Here is a 9,886-nt window from a genome sequence, read left to right on the forward strand (position 1 = left end):
TGCCACTGCCAGCAGGGCTGGTGATGGTACTGAGGCTAATGTTTCTGACCACCATATGAATGATGCCCGTTTGGAGTCCCCTGTTGTTGAGGTGAGTCAGTCCTTGATGTTTGCATTCTTTACTATGTTATTATGATGTCATTATTGTAGTTGAACTTTCTCATGTTCATTTACTTATTAATTTTTTCCATGCTGGAGACCAGTCATGATGTTGAGGGTGCTGTTGACTCTGGAGTTAATGATCCATCCATTGATAAGAGCAAGGTTATTTTTATTATTGTTTTTACATATATTCTTGAACTTCCATGCGCACCATTGTGCCTTACATGTTTCATTTTTCTATCCCACACCGTTAAGGATTTGTATGTGATATCTACATTTTGTTAGTGCAGTTTAACTTTTTGTGTGTTGTTGCTAATAATAGCATTTTTTGCTTCATTACTATGAATCAGGATCCTGTTGTTGGTGATGAGCCTTGTTTGACTGTTAGCAGGAGCAACATCAGTGGTGTTGTTGTGGATGCTGCTAAGGTTTGTTTTCTGTGCTTGCTTTAATTTTATATACAGTTTTCGCTGTTGTTTCTTTGTAGCTGTAAAAGATGGCCTATACACCTCTGGCTTGTTTTTTTATTGTTAGTTTTGCTCATTTTCCTTCACTTTATGAATTTTTATTTTTTTCAGATGACTGATGTTGAACGCGAGGCTGCCGTCACTGTTGGAGCTGATGCTTGTGGTGTTCCATTGAGCAGTGGGCGCGATGTTGGTAGCAAAGTTGCTAATGAGGATGTTGGTGCTGCCAGCATACTTGACGCCAAATTGTCTGGTGTTGGTATTGCTGAGAATGATAATCTTTCTGATTCGAAAGATTTCCCGCCTGGAGGGCTTCATTATGGTGATGCATTGCAAGACGCCGATGTGTCTAGCGTGGAGGAGGTGCCATCTAAGGATGATGATTTCATTCGGTCGGTTTCTTATGGCCCCTTGACGCATGAGGTGCTCCTGTCGTCCCAGAATTTTGTTTCTTCAGACCTTGGAAGCACAACCAAATTATTGTCCTCACAGGATGTTCCATCGTCAAACCCTGAAAGTGCAGGCATATTGCTGTCATCAGAGGAACTCCCGTTGTCAAACGCCGAAAGTGCAGGTAAGGACTTGTAAATGAGGTGTACTTCTCATTTTATGGCATGGTGGCAATGTTTTCTTGTAGTGCTTGAACTTTTTTTTTTATTTTTTTAAAACAAAAGGTGCTAACGTTGCTAAGGTTGATTCGTTCTTCTTCGCTTTTACGAGGTTGCGCACAAACCGTTCAAAACGGTTAGTGTTTGATTTTGCATGGTTCATTTTTGTCTCTTTTTCTTTTTCTCTCATATGATTACTGTTGTCACTACTGTAGTTTTAATTGGTCTCATCTTTGTGTTTTTCCTTAGTGAAAAGCCGATGTTTCAAAATAGGGAATGCGACGCTAGTGTTGGTTCTATTGCTAAGGCGTTTGTCCCCACTAGCATGCTCAACTCAGACAGTGATGATGTTGTTTTATATTCTCTTCGTGAGAAGTACCGACACACCGACAAGTTGATTGTTCCCAAATGGGTCATGGTCAGTTTTTTTTGCTTTGTACATTGGATGATAAGTTATTTGTCTATTTTCTAACTGTTGTTGTTCTTTTTGTACAACAGACCAAGATCCGTGATGGAAATGTTGATGCCAATGTGCGGCAGTGGTTCACAAGATCTAGGGATGATGGTTACGACAATGTACGTGGCTCATGATGATGTTTTATGTTCTCCGTGTTTATTGATGAAATATGCATGCTCTTACCTAAACTTCTTGCACTCATGAACAAGAACTGTCATATTTCTTTTGCAAATACTGAAGGTGGGATTAACTTCCGTAGCTTGTTTGTTTTTCCCTGTACTTAGGAATGATGCGTGCTCTTATTCGAAGCTAAACATTTTGTACCAAGAAAGTCGAACTGGTGTGTTTCTTGAAAGTTTGGACAGTGGATGTAAACTTCAGTCCCCCTTTTTTGTACTGAGTTGCTTACTCAATTAGAACTTATGATTATCTGATCTATTTGGACTTCTCAATATCAATTTTGTCACTTTTATTTATTGTTTTGGAGGCTTAATATTATTGTTTAATTATAATTATAGTTCTTAAATTTATTTTTCCATTGCGCTTTTTTTGTTAGCTTCTTTTCCCTACTTTTGATCCGCCGTCATTTGTGGGTGACATGAAGCCCGGTGAAGATGTTGGTCATGGGTGCTTGATTGTTCTGAATTTGAGGTTTCGTCGTTTCAAGTGTCTTGATTCAATCCGTGATGAAACCTGGAGTTATGCAATTAGATTCTTAAGGATTGTGATAGATAATATAAACAAGCTTTGGAGGGAGTCCAGCGTAGACAGGGCTAAACCATTCTTGCTGCCGCATGTTGATGGTTTGTCTTGTGAGTGTGTCCGTGCGCCGCGGCAACAAAACACGTGAGTATCTGTTTTTAATGATTTTTATAAGTTGTTTTGTTGCTGGAATGTGTGGTTTCCCAAATTTTGGTTGTATTCCTGTATTTCGAATTTGTAATGTACCTCTTTTTTATTTTGTTAACAGGCATGATTGTGGGTTCTTTATGCTACAAAACTGGAAGACCTATCATTGCCGGGAGGATGGTGTGATTGAAATGTTGAATTACAGCCATGAAGACATTCTTGACATTAGAAAGACTTTGTTGTATACCTGCGCGACTAGTGATGTGTTTGATGTTGACTTTCGGGGTTAGTTTGACATCGAATGATGTACGTATGCATGACCTTTTGTATTTGTTTACAGCTTGTACTTCTTTACTAGTACTGTCATGGATTATGTATTTGAACTTACCCATTTTGCGCTTCTTTTTTTATTTGCAGGTGAGTGGCTGGATCTTGGTGAGCATGACTACAGGATCTTTGACAGCCAGTTCTCGGAGCTCGAGTGTGTACCTGTTGATTTGAGCCAGGGGTGTTCTCCTAAAAAGATAAGATCTGGTGTTACGAAGGGGCGATTAGGAGCTCCCAAAGGTTCTACGGCTGCTTTTTGAGAGCCCCTCTACACCCAAGAATCCCATTGTGCAATTGATAGATAGTGATGATGATGCGTTTGACAAGATCGCTAGTATGCGAAGAGTCACCAGGAGCGTTGCTGTCGTTGCTCTCGTCGATCCCCTCCGCGGACAACCCTCGCTATCCGTCGTCGATTCACTCGACTCCGACCTCCCCCGGCCTCGCCCGCTGCTCGTCCGTTCGCGCGGTGAGCTCTTCACCCACCCCCTATTTCCTCCTTTTCTCGTCGTCGTTTGGCATCGCCTTCGGTGCGTCTATAATTCATGATGAGCTCGCGCTCGCCCGCACACCCTGCCCCGTCTGGCCGCGCCCTGGGCATCACCCCGCGCCCACCAGTGCATGTGGCCGCTGCACCCGGCCACGCCCGCGTCAGCGCCACCTGCAGCCGCTTGCTTTGCTGCTCCTGCCCAGCCATGACCCGCGCTGCTGCAGCCGCCCCTCTCACCGGCCGCCGCCTGCACCTCCCCGCTCACACTAACTGCCGCCCGTGCCCGTCCCTGCCCGTGTCGCACCCTGCCTGCCACCGCTCGCCATTCCCAGTCGCGGCTCCCTGAACTGTTGCACTGCTGCTACTACTGATGCCCTGCCGCTGCTCTTGTCGTTGTGTTGTTGCTGCTCCTGCGGTGCCGCTGCTTATGGCTGCTTCTGCCGTTGTGTGTTGCTAGCTGCTGCTTGCATCCGGTGCTCTCTAACTACTACTGCTGCTTGTTGCTTAGGGCATGTACAATGGTTCTATCTTAGGAGTGCCACGTAGGATAAATGATGAGGTGGAGGAGAGAGAACTCATAAGAAAAGGCTTGTCTTCTCTTATTTAAGAGAAGATAAGAGATGATCCCTTAGCACAATATGTCTCACCACATTTTTAGGAATTGCTAGTTATTGAAGATAAGGCTAAGAGATGACCCATTGTAGACTCTGTTTTTGTCATCTCTAGATTATATGCAAAACTTAAGATAACACTATCTTATCAACCATTGTACATGCCCTTAGTTGCTGCTGCTATACGTTGATGCTAAGTTGCTAACCATGGCCATGGCGCTATGTGTGTGGTCGTGAGGTGTGCGTGTGTGTGCTATGTGTGTGTGTGTGTGTGTGTGTGTGTGTGGTCGGCTCAAATAGTACTAGGTTAGGGACTAATTTAGTTAGTTAGTATAACTAGCAGTACTAGTTGATTAGTCCAATAGTAAATGACATGTGGACCCCCTGTTAGTTTAAAGAAAAACAAATTTTAAGAAAAGTCTAAGTCAATGACATGTGGGCCCTACACTGTGCATATGTTGACTTGTCAATATTTGTCTGGGTCAATCCGACCCACTAGCCCCACTGTCATACACTACGGCTAGAATAGCACTAGGTGACAAAAGTATTTTGCTGTTTTATTTTCAAATTAAAAGAAATTCTGTAAATTCAGAGAATGAATGAAAACTTTGAAAATTAATATAAAATAAACTGTACCTCGGATGAAAATACTTTATACATGAAAGTTGCTCAAAACGACGAGACGAATCCGAATACGTAGTTTGTTTGGTCACCACACGTCCCTAGCATAGCGAACATGCAACATTTCCCCTCCGGTCCATCTATCCGAAGACGCGAAACACCGGGAATACTTTCCCAGATGTTTTCCCCCTTCGCCGGTAACACCTAGTACTGCGTTAGGTCACCCCTAGCACCACGTATTTCCATGTTATGCTTTGTGATGCTTTGATTGCTCGATTATTTATGGTGTTCCCCCTCCATTACTTCTTTCCGGTAGGCCCCGAGACCGCGGTTGAACCAGTGATCGGCTACTTCACCTTTGGGGGTCCGTTTCTATCTGCAGAGCAACCAGGCAAGCCCCCCCCCCCCGTTGATCACCAGATATCGCCTATTCCTTCCCTCTACTGCTTGCATTAGAGTAGTGTAGCATGTTACTGTTTTCGATTAATCCTATTCTGTTGCATAGCCTGTCATTGTTGCTACAGTTGTTGATACCTTACTTGCAATCCTAAATGCTTAGTATAGGATGCTAGTTTATCATCTGTGGCCCTACATTCTTGTCTGTCTGCCGTGCTATACTATCGGGCCGTGATCACTTGGGAGGTGATCACGGGTTTATGCTATACATACATGCTATATAGATAGTGACTGAGGGGGTCCTGGACTAGGGGGTGTCCGGATAGCCGGACTATCATCATCGGCCAGACTCCAAGACTATGAATATACAAGATTGAAGACTTCGTCCCGTGTCCGGATAGGACTTTCCTTGGCGTGGAAGGCAAGCTTGGCGATACGGATATGTAGATCTCCTACCATTGTAACCGACTCTGTGTAACCCTAGCCCTCTCCGGTGTCTATATAAACCGGAGGGTTTTAGTCTGTCGGACGAACAACCATTACAACAATCATACCATAGGCTAGCTTCTAGGGTTTAGCCTCCTTGATCTCGTGGTAGATCCACTCTTGTACTACCCATATCATCAATATCAATCAAGCAGGAGTAGGGTTTTACCTCCATCGAGAGGGCCCGAACCTGGGTAAAAACATCGTGTCCCTTGTCTCCTATTACCATCCGCCTAGACGCACAGTTCGGGACCCCCTACCCAAGATCCGCCAATTTTGACACCGACATTGGTGCTTTCATTGAGAGTTCCTCTGTGTCGTCACCGATAGGCTTGATGGCTTCTTCAATCAACGACAACGCAGTCCAGGATGAGAATTTTCTCCCCGGATAGATCTTCGTGTTCGGCAGCTTTGCACTGCGGGCCAATTCACTTGGCCGTCTGGAGCAGATCGAAAGCTACACCCCTGGCCACCAGGTCAGATTTGGAAGCCTAAACTTCACGGCTGACATCCGCGGAGACTTGATCTTCGATGGATTCGAGCCACAGCCGAGCGCGCCGCACTGTCACGATGGGCATGATTTAGCTCTGCCGCCAGACAGTACCCTGGAGGCCGCACGAGTCCGCTCCGACCCATAGTTCAGAACTGACCGCGCAGATCGAGGACAGGTGGCTGGACACCGCCTCGGGAGCTGCAACTTCTACGGCGATGGAGCCAAATACTGACCTTGTCCCTTGCAAAGCCCGTGACTCCGAGGTGCCGGACTCCTCGCCAGACTCCGAACCTCCTGCGCCCCCGCCAATCGAATCCGATTGGGCGCAGATCATGGAGTTCACCACTGCGGACATCTTTCAGCACTCACCCTTTGGCGACATCCTGAATTCGCTAAAGCATCTCTCGTTATCAGGAGAGCCCTAGCCGGATCACGGTCAGGACGGTTGGGATGCGGATGACGAAGAAATTCAAAGCCCACCCACCGCCCACTTTATAGCCACTGTCGACGATCTAACCGACATGCTAAACTGCGACTCCGAAGACATCGACAGTACGGACGACGACATCGGAGACGATCAAGAACTAGCGCCTACCGAGCACTAGAAACCCACTCATGATCTATATATGGTGGACACCCCAAAAGGGAGCGATAACGAGGAACAACGGGACGCGGAGAAGGATAATTCCCCCGAAAAACAACCAAAACAGCGCCGCAAGCGCCGCCCCAAGTCCCGCCTCGATAACAACAGCACCCATAATGACCCAGCCATAGAGCAGGGCAAACCAATGGGCGACGAGCATGCAACCAAGTAGCCATCGCAATAGGATGAACCGGACGACCAGCTCATCATCGGCAAAAACAATAGTCCGGACGATCTCACGCCGGACACACCACCGGAGCACAAGAACCTCCAAAAAAGGCTTGTCGCCACTACAAGAAGTTTGAAGAAGGAAAAACGGAAGCTCAAAACAGCGGAAGACATACTCAGAATGAGGTGGAGCAAAGTACTCAAGACCGCGGACAAATATGGCAATGGCCACCAAACAAAGAGCTACCCGAAGCGCAAGCTGCTGCCAGAATTCGACGAGGAGGCCATAGAGCCCCCATAGACAAAAAGCAAAGAGGCCGCCTGGCCGGATAGACGACCAGATGACAGGCCAGGAGCGACAAGCGGCGCCGCACATAAGCCAGCACATGACACATATAAATATCCTCGCAAAACGGATGGTCCGGTCAGGTCCATCTATGGGCCAAAAAAGAAGGCCCCAGGGAGGAACTCAACACGCCGAGTGTTCGAAAATAATGGCACACCTAAATACAGGGGCGCCGCACACCCACTATGTTTCACCGATGAGGTGCTGGATCATGAATTCCCAGCGGGGTTCAAGCCCGTAAACATAGAGGCATACGACGGAACAACAGACCCCAGAGTCTGGATTGAGGATTACATCCTGCACATACACATGGCTAGAGGAGATGATCTCCACGCCATAAAATACCTACCCCTCAAGCTCAAAGGGCCAGCTCGGCATTGGCTCAAAAGCCTCCCAGAAAATACTATTGGAAGTTGGGAAGAGCTCGAGGACGCGTTTAGAACAAATTTTCAAGGAACTTATGTCCGCCCTCCGAATGCAGACGATTTAAGTCACATAACTCAACAGCCCGGAGAGTCAGGGCGCAAATTCTGGAACAGGTTCCTTACCAAAAAGAACCAAATAGTCGACTGTCCGGACGCCGAAGCCTTAGCAGCTTTCAAACATAATGTCCGAGACGAATGGCTCGCCAGACACCTCGGCCAAGAGAAGCCGAGAACAATGACCGCGCTAACAAGCCTCATGACCCGCTTTTGCGCGAGGGAAGACAGCTGGCTAGCAAGATGCAGCACCAGCGACCCGAGTACATCCGAGATCAGAGATGGAAACGGAAAATCACGGCGCAGAAAGGACCAGCGCCGAAATAAAGAAAAAAGCCCAAAGAACACGGCGATCAACGCCGGATTCAAAAGCTCGCGGCCGAACAACAAAACACTGCCTCTTAAGGACAACAGTGACGAGCTATCCAACTTAAACAAAATTTTGGATCGGATATGTCAAATCCACAGTACCTCCGGAAGGCCTGCAAACCACACCCACCGAGATTGTTGGGTCTTCAAACAGTCCGGCCGACTCAACGCCGAACACAAGGGGCTCGACGCGCCAAGCGAGGATGACGACGAACCCCACCAGCAGAGCGCCGGAAAACAAAAGACTTTCCCACAAGAAGTCAAAATAGTAAACTCACTTCATGTGATAATACGGAAAAACAGTATGGCACCCCCCAAAGTAGGTGTCGCACGGTCCACCCCAGCGGAACCTCAAGATTGGATGTCAAAACCAATTACTTTCGAGCACCTGGACTATTCCAGAAGTATTCGAAATGCAGGATGGACTGCTCTGATATTGGATCCTATAATCGACGGACTGCAATTTACACAAGTCCTAATGGATGGCGGCAGCGATTTAAACCTGCTATATCCGGACACAATCCGCAAGTTGGGGATAGACCCTACTAAAATTCGCCGTAGCCGCACTTCCTTTAAAGGAGTGACGCCAGGCCCTTACGCCAAGTGCACGGGCTCCGTACTACTGGAAATTGTGTTCGGATCACCCGAGAACTTCCATTGCGAAAAGCTGATCTTCCATGTCGCCCCATTCAAAAGCAGCCATCAAGCACTATTGGGACGCGAAGCTTTCGCCCGCTTTAACGCAATACCACACTACGTGTCTCTTACACTTAAAATGCCCGGTCCACGCGGCATCATCTCATTAAAAGGTCGTTCAAAGACCCCGGACACGGCTAGACGAGTCCGGCATAAATAGACTAGGGGCTCCCTAGCCGCACTCCCTTTCACAAGGGCCTGTGCGTATGAGCAATAAAGAGCCAATAAAAGCTCAACTTTATTCACTTATTCATGCTCTGTTTTAAATACATTTTTCACATGATTTCTTTTGAAACTAAGTTCTTCTCTTTTACAGATGAACAGCGTGTTACACCCGTCCAGGATGCAGCACAACGGAGGCACAGGCGCAGACGTGCAGTAGGGACCCGTTACAAGGATTCTTTTCAGATTAAGACCCTGCGTAAACCTTTTTTACTGTCTCTTGTTGCTATACATCCCCTGGTTTCTCACCATAGCCACAGAGGAGGCTGACCTTTTGGCATCGGCCGCGTCAGAGGATCCTGCGTGTACCTGGACATTAGGGGCTTAGGGCATTGATCTGCCCATCATCATAAAGACCGAACACCTCAGGGAGTGTTCGGCGTCTCGAGTTAGGCCTTATATGCATCAGCTCCGAATCATGTCTTTGGTCAAATGTTGGGTTTGCCCGGCTCCTGTGTTTTGCTGCCTTACGTTCCGTATCATCGGCTAACGTGGCACCAGGAGAACTACTGCGGTTGTGCCCCGGTTCGGCCGGGTGAGCACCTCAGTAGAGAAAGACGAAAACAGACTGTCATGATGTAGCGAGAGACTGGTCAACCACTCGATCGACCTCTGGAATGTTTAGAATTCCTCCGCTTTGACGAAGGACCGCTTCCCGGTCAGGCACACACGTGCCCCAAATACGGAGAGCGCGGTGCCCCTAGGGGCTATATCGTAGCCCCACCTTTGAACTCCTATGGCTAAGTAAAAGTGATAAAGCATTATAGTCCGGTTGCCTCGTTTGCTACGCTACCACCTCCTTAACAGGACCAAGACATTGGATTAAGTGTGAAAATGCGCTATTTCGCAAACACCCCCGCACTATGTGCGTGGGGGCTGAAACCGAAGACTGCCATCTTTCAGGTTATACACAAGTATACATTAACGGCCGCACAGGAGATATTTCAATACTTGAACGCACAAGTACAAAAAGCGCTTATATTATAAACATCGTTTTACAAACCATAAAGTTCATTTGAACATGACATTTTTTGAGCACTGCGACTCTATTACACG

General features: G+C 47.2%; 1 pseudogene; it reads left to right on the forward strand.

The window, feature by feature from the left end:
* Positions 1-8,282: 8,282 nt before the first annotated feature.
* Positions 8,283-8,784, forward strand: LOC119313108 (annotated as a pseudogene).
* Positions 8,785-9,886: the final 1,102 nt, after the last annotated feature.

Source organism: Triticum dicoccoides, chromosome 5B (genome assembly GCF_002162155.2).
Source record: "Triticum dicoccoides isolate Atlit2015 ecotype Zavitan chromosome 5B, WEW_v2.0, whole genome shotgun sequence".
In the NCBI taxonomy this organism is placed as follows: Eukaryota; Viridiplantae; Streptophyta; class Magnoliopsida; order Poales; family Poaceae; genus Triticum; species Triticum dicoccoides.